The 13,901-nt window shown below is 43.8% G+C and overlaps 1 long non-coding RNA gene across 1 annotated transcript; it reads right to left on the reverse strand.

The window, feature by feature from the left end:
- Positions 1-10,605: 10,605 nt before the first annotated feature.
- LOC127301394 (uncharacterized) lies at positions 10,606-13,462 on the reverse strand. Its single transcript, XR_007852042.2, has 6 exons — positions 13,305-13,462; positions 13,069-13,178; positions 12,843-12,923; positions 11,963-12,123; positions 11,720-11,868; positions 10,606-11,559 (listed from the first exon to the last, which is right to left on the reverse strand). It is a non-coding gene; the product is annotated as an uncharacterized lncRNA (long non-coding RNA).
- Positions 13,463-13,901: the final 439 nt, after the last annotated feature.

Raw genomic sequence — 13,901 nt, forward strand, 5'->3', positions numbered from 1 at the left:
GAAGTCACACAACTTAGTATTTTCAGGGTTGGCCATTTTAGCAACAGTAAATAAAGCAAACTAGATAAAGTAAATGCAAGTAACTAATTTTTTTGTGTTTTTGATATAGCAAACAAGATAGCAAATAAAGTAAAACTAGCAACTAATTTTTTTTGTATTTTGATTTAGTGCAGCAAACAAAGTAGTAAATAAAACTAAGCAAGAGAAAAACAAAGTAAAGAGATTGAGAAGTGGAGACTCCCCTTGCAGCGTGTCTTGATCTCCCCGGCAACGGCGCCGGAAATTTGCTTGATGCGTGTGGTTGACACGTCCGTTGGGAACCCCAAGAGGAAGGTGTGATGCGCACAGCGGCAAGTTTCCCTCAGTAAGAAACCAAGGTTTAATCGAACCAGTAGGAGTCAAGAAGCACGTTGAAGGTTGATGGCGGCGGGATGTAGTGCGGCGCAACACCAGAGATTCCGGCGCCAACGTGGAACCTGCACAACACAACCAAAGTACTTTGCCCCAACGAAACAGTGAGGTTGTCAATCTCACCGGCTTGCTGTAACAAAGGATTAACCGTATTGTGTGGAAGATGATTGTTTGCAGAAAACAGTAGAACAAAGATGTGCAAGAGATTGTATTTCAAGATAGAGAATTGGACCGGGTCCACAGTTCACTAGAGGTGTCTCTCCCATAAGATAAACAGCATGTTGGGTGAACAAATTACAGTTGGGCAATTGACAAATAAAGAGGGCATGACCATGCACATACATATTATGATGAGTATAGTGAGATTTAATTGGGCATTACGACAAAGTACATAGACCGCCATCCAGCATGCATCTATGCCTAAAAAGTTCACCTTTAGGTTATCATCCGAACCCCCTCCAGTATTAAGTTGCTAACAACAGACAATTGCATTAAGTATTGCGCGTAATGTAATTAGTGACTACATCCTTGAACATAGCACCAATATTTTATCCCTAGTGGCAACAGCACATCCATAACCTTAGAGGTTCTTGTCACCCCTCCAGATTCACGGAGACATGAACCCACTATCGAGCATAAATACTCCCTCTTGGAGTTACTAGCATCAACTTGGCCAGAGCATCTACTAATAACGGAGAGCATGCAAGATCATAAACAACACATAGACATGAATTGATAATCAACATAACAAGTATTCTCTATTCATCGGATCCCAACAAACGCAACATATAGAATTACAGATAGATGATCTTGATCATGTTAGGCAGCTCACAAGATCCGACAATGAAGCACAATGGGGAGAAGACAACCATCTAGCTACTGCTATGGACCCATAGTCCAGGGGTAGACTACTCACACATCACTCCGGAGGCGACCATGGCGGCGTAGAGTCCTCCGGGAGATGAATCCCCTCTCCGGCAGGGTGCCGGAGGCGATCTCCTGGATCCCCCGAGATGGGATCGGCGGCGGCGGCGTCTCTGGAAGGTTTTCCGTATCGTGGCTCTCGGTACTGGGGGTTTCGCGACGGAGGCTTTAAGTAGGCGGAAGGGCAGGTCAGGAGGCGGCACGAGGGCCCCACACCACAGGGCCGCGCGGCCAAGGGGGGCCGCGCCGCCCTAGGGTCTGGGCACCTCGTGGCCCCACTTCGTCTCCTCTTCGGACTTCTGGAAGCTTCGTGGCAAAATAGGACCCTGGGCGTTGATTTCGTCCAATTCCGAGAATATTTCGTTACTAGGATTTCTGAAACCAAAAACAGCAGAAACAAAGAATCGGCACTTCGGCATCTTGTTAATAGGTTAGTTCCAGAAAATGCACGAATATGACATAAAGTGTGCATAAAACATGTAGATAACATCAATAATGTGGCATGGAACATAAGAAATTATCGATACGTCGAAGACGTATCAAACATCAAGGGCATAAAAGGGCTAATATTTTCGAAAAAACTACATGTCCTTGAATCAGTGAGCACCCAATAAAAAACTAATGCTATGCCAGACAACTTCATTATGTCAAAACCATTGAACCAACCTATTGCAGTTGCAGGAAAAACATCTATTGAAATTTAGATGCAGGGAATCAAGAAAATTACCTATAAGTGATAAGCAAAACTATTTTCAATAAAGATCAAATCGAAAAACTCCATTAAAAACTTTTTGCTAACCATTGAGGTGCAGACATGGATTAATTATTTTTCCTACAAAAAACACACACAATATTTTGCCAAAAAAGTTCGACCATGTGTACATGAAATATGTTACCTGAGAGTAATTATAAAACTTAGAGCATGCAGGCAAAAATGTGCCCTTCCTACTTATAGGTGACCAATCCAGATGTAAACCCAAGAATCTTTAGCCACACCCTGGATAATAATTTGGGAGAGGTAACTTGAATTTGGGCGTTCACTTTGATTTGTCATTTGTAGAAACTCTTTAGTTAACGTACCAGCTCCCAAATTTAAACGGCTAAGTTTTCTGATTTTACTTAGATGAACACCGGCATCCAAAATCTGACAGTTCCACTCTGAAAGTGCATAGAGCCCCCATGTGTGGTTTTGGTAATTAATGACAATCCCTATGGACTAATGGTTGCATTGAGTTATATGTGTAGGAGTTGTCCATAGGCAATTCTTGAACCATAAGTTGGCGTCAAGGTTGCAATACGAAGAAATGAGGTGCAAGTTCAAGATGACGTCAAGGTTACAATACGAAGAAATGAGGTGCAAGTTCAAGATGAGTCAATTTGAAGAGCTCACATGCTTGAAGCTTGCCATTCATATGTGTCCATGGATATGTGAAGTTGCACCGAAGAAGAATCTCATCCATAGTGAAGTATGGGGGAGCAATCCGCAAGACCTCATCTTCATCGAGCAAGCACAATCAAGAACGGCATTTTATCTTGTTGCGATCAAGATCATCATCATCGAGCTAAAGTGGAAGGCACAATGTTAAGGTTTGCTCTTGATAGGGTTTCTTTCTTACCGGTCTCGTGGTTTAGTTGGGAGACCGTTGATAGGATAGTGGTCGTACTATCAAGGGGCTCTCAAGTGAGTAACTCGATCGTATCGTTCAGAGTGCGGTCAAACCTTTGCATCCTTGCATTATCTTTATTGGTTTTATTTGGATCTTATCCATGTGGTGTTTTAGAGCTTGTGGTTATTTCCATGACAAGCTCTAGTTCATCGAAAATGGATTTCGGGTTTATCACTTGTTGCATTTTCGATATCGGTGATTTTTCCGGTTTCTCGTATTGAGAGGTTTCACTCTAAAAATAATATAAGATCATCCCCAACTATTTTCTATATTTTCACTCTTTTTTGGGGTAGCTCTTGTCGTTCTCTTTCCAACAAAATTGGTTTCATGTCGATCGGAGTTTCCAAACTCTAGTTATTGATTTTCTAAATTTGCTCAAAGAGAGAGGAGTTTAGGATGGCCGGTAGTACCGCCCGAGCACGACCGGTAGTACCGCCCGTGCACGGCCGGTAGTACCGCCCGAGGTAACGCCCAGGGTACCGGAAATATGGCCAAACTTACAGTACCCTCGCGACCGCGGGCGGTACCACGGGCGGTACCGCGGCCGGTAGTACCGGCCGGTCACGATTTTGGCCCCAACGGGCAGAAATCTGAGACCCCTTTTAAGTCCTTCTTCCTCCTCTCTCTCCCCACGTTTTTTGGCCTTCTTCTTCCTCTCTCTCAAGCCTCTCTCTCCACCATTGTTGTTCATATTTGAGCTTGAGATCTTTCTCCCCATCCCATGATTCTTGCATCTATTTGAGAGAAAGATTGAGGAGGTCTAGATCCACACTTTGACCAAACCAAATCATCTCTTTGTGAGTAAAAATTTGGGATCTAGATCTTGAAGAATTTTGTGTTCTCCTCTTTTTTCTTCCTCTCTTATTCCCCCAATAGCTTTAGTAGCTTTGTTGGAATTTGAGAGTGAAGAATTGGATCATCTTTGTGGTGTTCTAGCCATTGCATTTGGTGCATCGGTTTGACTTCTTCGCGGTGATACGTGTAGGTGAAAGTTCGTGAGATATTCACTTCGGGAGCTTGTTCCCGGAGCTTGTTCCTCTTGGGTCTTTGGACCCTAGACGGCTTAGTGGTCTTTGTGGTCTTTGTGCTGTTCTTGGGGACTCCAATTAAGTTGTGGTGATTCTTCAAGGACAATGTCTTTATGACGATTTATTGGGAGCCTCCAATTAAGTTGTGGAGATAGCCCCAAGCTTTGTGCGGGTTCGGTGACCACCCTAAGGTTTCATAGTGGATCGAGGACATCCCTTTTGGTGGGAATTCTCGAGGAGAATACGGTGGCCTTCGCGCAGTTGGAGTGACTTGTCCTCCACACCGCTCCAACGGAGAGTAGCACTCGCAAGAGTGTGAACTTCGGGATACATCGTTGTCTCCGTGTTACTTTGGTTATTCCTATACCCGAGCTCTTTACTTATGCACGTTACATTGTGATAGCCTTCGTGCTTGAAGTTATAGATCTTTCTATCACATAATTACTTGTATTGTTTAGCATAAGTCGTTGGTGCACATAGGTGAACCCTAGTTATATAGGTTTTGTGCTTGACAAATTAAACGCTAGTTTTATTCCGCATTTGTTAAGCCATATTCGTAAAAGTTTTAAACCGCCTATTCACACCCCCCCCCCCCCCCCTCTAGGCGGCATCAGTGTCCTTTCACACTCCACCATGACACAAACTTACAATCAATCTATGTAAAGGGTACATGCATCTTCCAAAAATACAAAAACTATTTTAGATTTTGTTGCTTGTATATGTTGCTTAGGCGGTTCCTACTTTTTTTGCAATTGATCTTCTCACCTTTCAGGTTTACAATGAAATATGTTTGACCTCAAGAACAAATCCAGTTCTTCGAGCCACCTTTTCACGACAGCTTGCTTAGCATGGCTGCCTGTAACAAAGAAGAGAATGGACTTCATATATTCTGCATTCGCAAGTGGGAAGTTATATGGTACTACTTCTTGCGAAATCTTTGAGGATTCAAAAGGAATAACATTCCGTTGAACAAAATATATGGACTCCGAGCAGAAAGGACCTAACAAAGGACTAATAACTACGCCTAGAAGTATCAACTAAAGTACCACCAATTAACACCTAAACTCTGGCAGGAGAGCAAAGCAAATAGAATGTGGATACTCTGTGTGTTTGTGAGCTGGTCAGATTGCAACCTGTTGCAACTGATCTGCAAGAGTGTGTATACAACTATACATGATGTCTTCAGTTTAGATAGATTTAGTGAATGAGCCGCATATGTTCAGCTATCGTTCAGAGTATCGGTAAAGAAAAGATTTATAAATTAAGAAGATCAAGCCACTTCACATATTCCTACGGAGCGCTGCATTGACCATGTAGCTGCAAGATCGAAATGTCAACATTGAAAAAAGTTGGAGAACCTGGATTGTCGCGACGACTTCGCGCAGACAGCACACCTCCTGGTACCGAGCCAGGACCTCGCACTCGAAGGGGCAGTGGCTGCTGCCGAGGTGACACTGAGGCGATGCCAACGGTCAGAGGCGCCGGGCGCGGAGCCGTCGCAGCGAAGAAGGGGAGGAAGGCCCAGACGATGACGGCGTGGCTGCAGTCGGCGCCGGCAGGTGGGAATCGGCGGTGACTTGCCGGCACGCTGTAGTGCACCAACGCGACCACCTGCACATGATGTTCCAGACGGACCCACGCGCCCGATGCTTCTCCCCGAGCTCGTGGCACCCACCGCCACGCCGGTGTGTGAGGTTACCTCGGGTGAAGACTACTACCGGCCAGAGGAGGCTGCTCGAAGGACGGTGTGGCACATATGTGAACGTCGAGGGCTTCGAGTACGCGGTGGAGCCGACATGCGGCTGATGCGTGCACCGGAGCCGGTGTCGATGGGTGCCAGCCTACTCAAGCGGTGGGTGGGCTGGCGGGGGCGGCTGAGGCTGTGGGGATGAGGACGACCTGGCTAGGAAGGAGAGGTCGCCCGCTAGGCAGCGACCCGCCGCGCCAGCCGCAGGGCAAACAGAGGATGTCGTCTAGCTCGTTCGCGCCGCCAGCCGCGATCGTGCGGTGCACCGGCGATCGGCTCCACGGCCCCAGGAGCGCGTCGCTGCTCCATGCGGCACCGCCACCGGAGGATGGCCGGCGCGGCTCCTCAGGCCCCCGTGGCTGCCGGCTCCGCGTCCTCCTCCACGACGGCGGCGGCGTCTTCCAGCGAGCACGATCCCAGCGCGGCGTCGTGTCTGCCGGCTCTGTGTCGCGCCTGAGGTCGGCCCGGCCCCTCCTCCACGGCGGTGGCCTGATCTTCCTCTCCAACCAAACACACCCAAATAACGAATCTGCCATCGCCAACCTGAGAAACAACGTCAACAGTATCAAAAAATCTACAGCATTCATGTTACGTAACCTGCCTATTTGCTAACAATATTTTGCTGCATCTAGTAGACGCAATGATTGTGGTCGAGAGGAAAACTGATGCGGTTGCTGGGAAATGAATATCGTCGGAAAATATTATTTTGAGTTCTGTATGGCTTCAAACTTTGATGGCTTCATCCGACCCAGGGAAATTCCAAAGAATTTGATGATTGACACATTAGAATATAAAGGACTAGTAAATAAAATCCTAGATAGGAAGTGGGTCGGTCTCAAAATAAATGAGTTGTTAGTGGTAGAATATTACTCTCGCTAGATTTGAGCTTAACGAAAAAAGGAAATTACTCCATATACAACAAGTTTGAATTAGTATACACAAAACTAAACCAATGACTATTCACGATCCCTATCCATATTGGAGCAATTCTCTATACCTCTTTGCAATGAAAAGAGGAATGTTTGTTATGTGGCAGAAAGCAACGCGGGACTTGAAGGACATGATCAATTGTGGATTTTGCTATCCATCATTTTCCATAGTAATGAAAATGCTCGCCTTCTTCCTTACCGTCCTTAGTTTAGGAAAGTAGAAAGTTTTTCTCCTTTTATTTTAGGAATTTTTGGAACATTTTAAGAAAGAAGGTCTTTCTTTCACAGGTCAAACAAGACCTAAGACTTAATCTAAAAGAAATTACTAGATTGAATCTATTTCCATTAAAAACCCGATCAAAAAAGGGCGAGCGAAGTAAGTGATCAAAGATGTATTTGCCATTCAATCCGAACCAATATATCCAAAAGTTTTTCTCTCCCCGACCCCCTTTATGAATTTTTTAGAGTATTTAAAATCATACTATAACGCTTGATATTAATTTTTTTCTAATCAGAATTAGCAATTTTATTTGCTATGACTCTATGTTCTCCTTAGTTAAATAGGAATTCTCAAATTATTTACAAATAAAAAATATCTCAAAATAAAGTCGATAATGATCGAATGAAAATGCCAATAAATTTGTATTTTCTCTTTATTATATATTTCATATATATATATATTATTCTTTTCTATGTATTAGATTATTCGTCCGAGCCATATCAAATTGAAAATATCTGAAATACAATTCCATTATAGAAATTGGAATCAAATCCATTCTATATAGAAAAATGCATTTGCTAATTAGAGAAATAAAAAAAGGGATTTTTCCAAGAGAACTATGGAACCCCCGAGCAGTTGCGGTTATACCTGTCCTGCAGGAATAAGGAAACTCGCTATTCACTCAGTTTATTTTCCATAATAAGATTATGTAGGAGAGATAGCCGAGCGGTTGAAGGCGTAGCATTGGAACTGCTATGTAGACTTGTGTTTACTGAGGGTTCGAATCCTTCTCTTTCCATTTTTCTTAATTCATCAACCTTAGGGATCATAATGTATCAAATCAAATGATCGAGTCTGTCCTATTTTCGATTTGAATCCGCGATCTGATCTGCAACCAGCCAATATCTGATCCGATGAGAATTCGTGAAAACAAATATTGTAAAAGATATGGTGCGAGCAAAATCCGATCCAATATGTTTACACCCATAAAAATTATTGTATGTCCTCATAAAAATACAAACGTCGAGACCGGAAGTTACAGCCCCGAATGGGTACGAGTGGAAAAGCAGAAAGTATGGGTGACCCCCTTGGCGGGTAGGGTTTCCATACCCTCCACCGGCGTTGAGCCGTTCCGCCCACCTCCTATGGCCACTCGGGCCTTGTAGGTACGGCGGATTGGCTTCTCGATGATGAGAGGGTTATTGTTTCTTTTTTTTTTGTATCTTCTTCAGCATGGTGATGTGGTGACGACATCCTAAAGTTAGAATAAGGTCCTCCCGTCTTATCCTCGTTGCGGTGGTGCGCCTAGCGCCTGCGGAGGGAGCGTGGTGTCGTGTGTCTGACAAATCTTTTAGGATTTCGACGGTTTGCGTGTTTGGTGGTGTGGTTGGATGGCAGCATCTTCCGATCTACGGTTGTTACCATTGGTGGTCATTGTTGCTCTGGTGCGATGGTCCTCCGGAGCCTTAGCACGCCGACTTTTCATGTGTTTACTACAACAAGCTCTACTATGACAAGCTTCACGTGATTCCAGCGATGGAGTGGTGTAGGTGGCGGCACGCCTTTCGGCTCGCGCTTGTGTGTAGTCATTGCTAGGTGGTCCAATAATCTATTGCTAATTTATTTTTATTTTTAAGATTTTTTGTATTGCCCGTTGATGATAATTAATTGAGTTAATAGCATAAAACCACCACTTTGATGGCGAAATTTACCGAATACCACCACTTTCCGTTCGCGGGACAAAAAACCACCACATTTTGCGACGTTTTTCACAGAATGCGCTAAATACGAATTTAACGCGAATTGACAGGGAATCTGACAGGTCGGTCCCATTGTCAGCGCTGAGGTGGCAAAACTATGCAGTAGTTTGCTGATGTGGACATAGGGCCCACATGTCAGATCACATTAAAAAAAATAAAAATCCCAAAAAGCTAAAAATTGGAATAAATAAAAATTCCAAATTGTTGACCGTGCCTCCCGCTGCATCTTGGCCACCGCCGTCGCGCCATGGGCGTGGAGTGAGGGCACGGCGGCGCGGGCGCCCCTCCTCCCAGGCCTTCCCGCTGCTGAACCAGGGCCGTCCCCCTCCCCAGCCCCGTCGGGGAGCCCTGGCCACAACGCGAGGGGGCGACGGGGTCGTCGGCGAGCTCGGGTCGCGAGGCGGCGGTGCTTGGCCGCGAGCTTTGGGGTGCGGCGGCAGCGCATGGCCGTGCGTGAGGGGACGGCGCGCGGGCGCGCTGCGGGCGGCGGCGCTTGTGCACGACGGCCGGCGACTGACCCCATCTCACGCATCGCGCCTCGCACGACGGAATCCAGGGCGTGGTGGCGCTGCTCGATCTGCGAGCAAGGGCCCGACGGCGCAGCTCGACCGCGGTGGCGCTGCTCGACCGCGGCGGTGCTACTCGGCTGCGAGCAAGGGAACCGGCGGCGAGCAGGCCGGAACACGGCGGCGATGCTAGTGGCTGGCTCGGGGCAGCGGCGCGCCGGCGCGGGTGCTGCAGGGGGCACGGTGGCGTTGGGGGATATCCTCGCCGGCGCCGTCCTTCTCACTGGGGCGGCGGCGGGAGTACTCCGACGGCCGGCAGCCGGTGTTCACGGGAGGAGATAACCTCCCCAATTTTATGCTTTTTGGAATTTTTTTATTTTTTAATGTGGACTGACACGTGGGCCCTCTGTCCACATCAGCAAACTGCTGCACAGCGTTGCCACCTCAGCGCTGACAATGGGACCCACCTGTCAGATTCCCTGTTAATTCGCTGTCAATTCGCGTTTAGTGTATTCCGCAAAAAACCTTGCAAAATCTGGTGGTTTTTTGTCTCGCAAACAAAAAATGGTGGTATACGGTAAATTTCACCGTCAAAGTGGTGGTTTTATGCTATTAACTCTAATCTCTACTACTTAAAAAGACTCAATTGGTTCCTTATTCCGCCATCTGCCAATACGTCAATCCGTTTCGTCGTTTCGTCGTTTCCTTTCGTCAATACGTTTCGTCGTTTGTCCGTCCTCCACATGGGCCAGGCCCAATACGTCAATAATAACTCCACAAATCCCGTGATATTTACAGTATAGAGATAACTTTCCAAAAACTGTTCCAACCCGCATCTCCACAAATCACGTAACACGGTTACATGCCATCACACGGCCCAGACTGACGACCCCAGAACGATCTTAATTACAATAAATTACAATAAATTGCAAAAAGGAATGAACCATCTTACCATATCTCAATTCTTTACAATAAATTACAAGGTTCCAAAAACTGTTCCAAACCGCATCTATAGTCAGCGCAATATAGTCTTATGGAAGTTCTTAAAAATCTTATTGGAAAACAGAGCATAATATGGAAGTTCTCGGATCTGTTAATAAATATAGCATAATTTTTGGTAAATTGGCAAAAGGAATGTCAATCAGATCAACTAAATATTCGTGTCTCCTGAATTTTTTCAATATGATGACGTCACATAAAGGCATGGATTTCTTACCATTTTCGAAACAGTCAATATGAAATCACGCTGCAATCCAGCACTTTGGTCGTCCTAACCTTCCCACAATATCAACTCGCGCATTTAATCAGCCCGGGCCGCAATGTTACAAAACCATCAGCCCAGGAATCACGCTATGGTAATCTTACAAATTACCTTCCTCAGGTATGTAATATCACCTTCCCACAAATAATGTAAATTAACTCGACCCATACATTACGCTATGGTAATTAAAACATTTCCCATAAACGCCCCATATAAAGGGTACACTGAACCATGGCTCGGGCTAGAGATCTCGTGTATTTGGAGTTCAACCTGCCCCTCCCGAATTTCATTGAATCAAAAAGGCGGATCATCAGAGCAGGGAGTTCAGGTATGTAACACCCTCTCCCCCTCTCGAATCAGACATGTTTTTTTCTGGAATCTCGCAAGAACTGAAGTATTTTTAACCGTTTACGTTGCAAAGTCATTCCATCAGGGCAGCAACTGATGTATTAATAATTATTTATTATTTAACACCAGGAGTAGAATTAAGTAGAGTTGTACAACACCATTACAGTCATTATAATCATAATGCATGAACATCAGCTGTAACAGTTTCGAGATGAATCTCTTGCTTAACTAAAAAGCAAGAAAAGATCATGTACAGGACCATCTATAACCCAGTGAATTTCTGTTGTGATACCATTTAGCCTCTCCTAACTATAATTTGAGGGGCTTGAATTCAGGGGTGGAAACAGACCTGGGGCAGCTAGGCTTTCACCCAGGGCCTAGGACTAGAGCCAGGAATGGGGCAAGCTTGTGATTTTTTTTGGCCCAGCCCAATGCCCAGTAGAGTATATGATCAGGCTGGACTAGCCACAAGCTTGCCCAACCCTGGCTTCTACCCTGTTTGAAGTGCCAAGCTACCAGATGATATAACTTTTCTTTAGCGTATCACGGACCAGGTCAAAAACTATAAATAGTATAATGCCACTACGAATTATGCAAATACAAAGGAAACAAAATTGATAAATCAAGTCGGGCAAATAAAAATGTGCAAGAATGGAACCAACCTGGCTTGCTCTACGGCCTAAACCCATAAGAAAGTTATCCGGCTTTATATCACGATGAAGAAAGCCCCTCAAGTGCATGTACTCTACCCTAGCAATCTGTATAAAAATATTTGAATGCATTAATTTGGCGGTAAAAATGACAAAACAATTACACATAAGATTTGATTTTGCACATAGATACTTCCGTTGGTATTATGTCAAATAGGTGGGCCAATATTAACAGCCAAAATGCTATGATACAGTAAGAAAAACTTACCAACTGATCAGCAAGCATAAGTACTATTTTAAGAGTGAATTTTCTGTTGCAATAGTTGAATAAGTCTTCCAGACTTGGACCAAGAAGATCAATGACCATGAAATTGTACTCTCCGTCCACTCCAAACTACTTCAGATGAGGAATCCTAGCTGACGTTTGAAATCAAGCATTAAATCAAAATCAGTAAAAAAAGAATAAAAAGCAAAGCATATCGGTAAGGAGTTAGGGCTCTGAGACACTTACTCTCTTGGTCAGCAAGCCACCGCAGCTTCTCCTGCACGGGAGCGTCAGGTCCAGGCGGGTCGGGCGGTTGTGGTTGCTGCTACTTGCAGCGGTGGTCACCCCCTTTTTATTTGCTTTCTTGGCGGCATAGCCTTCCAAGGGAAGATCCTGGGAAGAGAAATCTGGGGAAAGAACAGAAAAACAAACATACTAATATGAGCCTACTGTTCAAATTATATCCAAATTTGAGCACTTCTGAAATGGTAAAATGACATATCAAGTTGCTGCCCAGAAATTTTGAACCGCCCAGACAAATATGAACAAAATACAGAAATGGTGCTACTGGAAACATTCCTTAACACAATATGTCCTTCGTAAAATTTTCGGAGAGATACAAATATAGCTAACTACATAGAAGTCAGCTTACTCTTGTATTGTGCTACTGGAAATACAAATATAGCTAACTACCATCCTGCCTATCGTATACTCATTTTGAAGAACGAAAGTGAATATATGCAGCTAGAAGTACAAATTATTTCTGATGAACAAACAAAGCATTTGTAGTATCACTTTATCTGAAACTAACAAATTTTTGCAAACTATTTTTCTAAAGAAAGATCATAACTTTTATTCTTTGCATCCATCACACTAAAATAGTTTATTGTTGAAAGCGAGAAATAGCAAAATAGTTTCATCATCAATAAGCACTTCCTGTACTATTTGAATAAATGATCTTCTTTGGCATGTCTTATTTTCTTATCGTCAAAAGGCATGTCTTCTTTTCTTATCGTCAAAAGATCCATGCAACAACCAAAGAAATAGACCATTTTGACTACTTAATATACTACTACCAACTTGCCGACTAACAAACAGAATCACAACCAAAGATTTTTCTATTCACCTTTGTTCTCAGATTGAAAGGGAGTTTGCTTGTAACCATATCTGTTCTTTAATTCCAGATGCTCCTTACTGATCCTGATGGCTATCAAATCACAGAGCAAACAGACAATTAATTTAGAGAGCACAGATAAAATACAATCAACTTTAGTGCCGGGTCATGTGTTCTCCGGCCGATGACTCGCCCATCTAAATCAAAATAAGTAACAAACTTCAATCAAACACTCAACTGTAAAAACTACCTGTTGATGTTGTCGTCGAGGAGAACACCGCTTTCCCTACGGAACAACTCACACAAAAAGTACACTTTGGTCCACTTCAGCTAATTTCGTGCTATAACCTGCACACAAAAGGCAACTTAAGCTAATTTTGGAATGAACCATCGTCAAATTCGGTAACCATGTAGTACTAAATACTAAAAAGCAATGAAGTCGCTAAACTGCACTTAACATCAAACTTCACTAACCATATGTATAAGGCTTCTACCCGTCCGAGCAAAATGATTCCAGGTCCATACTCTATACTCTGTACATGTATTCACCCTGACCACTTGCTCTGGGGTGCTACCAAGCGCCCAATGCTCTATTGTATTGAATCTCTGAATTTATACAGTAATAATAGTACATAAGATGTCTGAAAACTCTAGCATATTTAACATACTAATCAAGGAGCTTACTGAGTGCAGCCCAATAGCTCAAAATTGACCTTATCATCAACATCTTATCACATATAAAAGTTTTAAATCACTTGTGAAACACAGATTAAGTGTGCTAATTTTCACCCAAAATCAGGTGACTGTTTCAGATATAAAGGTATATATGTGTGATTAAGAATTAGAGAAGAAATACAACAGTATAAATTAAACTATTCACAAACTAATTCATCATGTTCCTAACTATCTTATTATTTTTTTAACTCCATGACTACCTTTCACATATGTGTTCGATTGATATTCAGATGGGAGAGATTGTGGAAAATGATAAGAAAGAGAGTGAATCAGGAGACAACGCTCAGGTAAGGCAATTCATCACCTTGCTTAAGCTCTTTCTTTATTTTTTAACTC

Source organism: Lolium perenne, chromosome 5 (assembly GCF_019359855.2).
Source record: "Lolium perenne isolate Kyuss_39 chromosome 5, Kyuss_2.0, whole genome shotgun sequence".
NCBI lineage: Eukaryota > Viridiplantae > Streptophyta > Magnoliopsida > Poales > Poaceae > Lolium > Lolium perenne.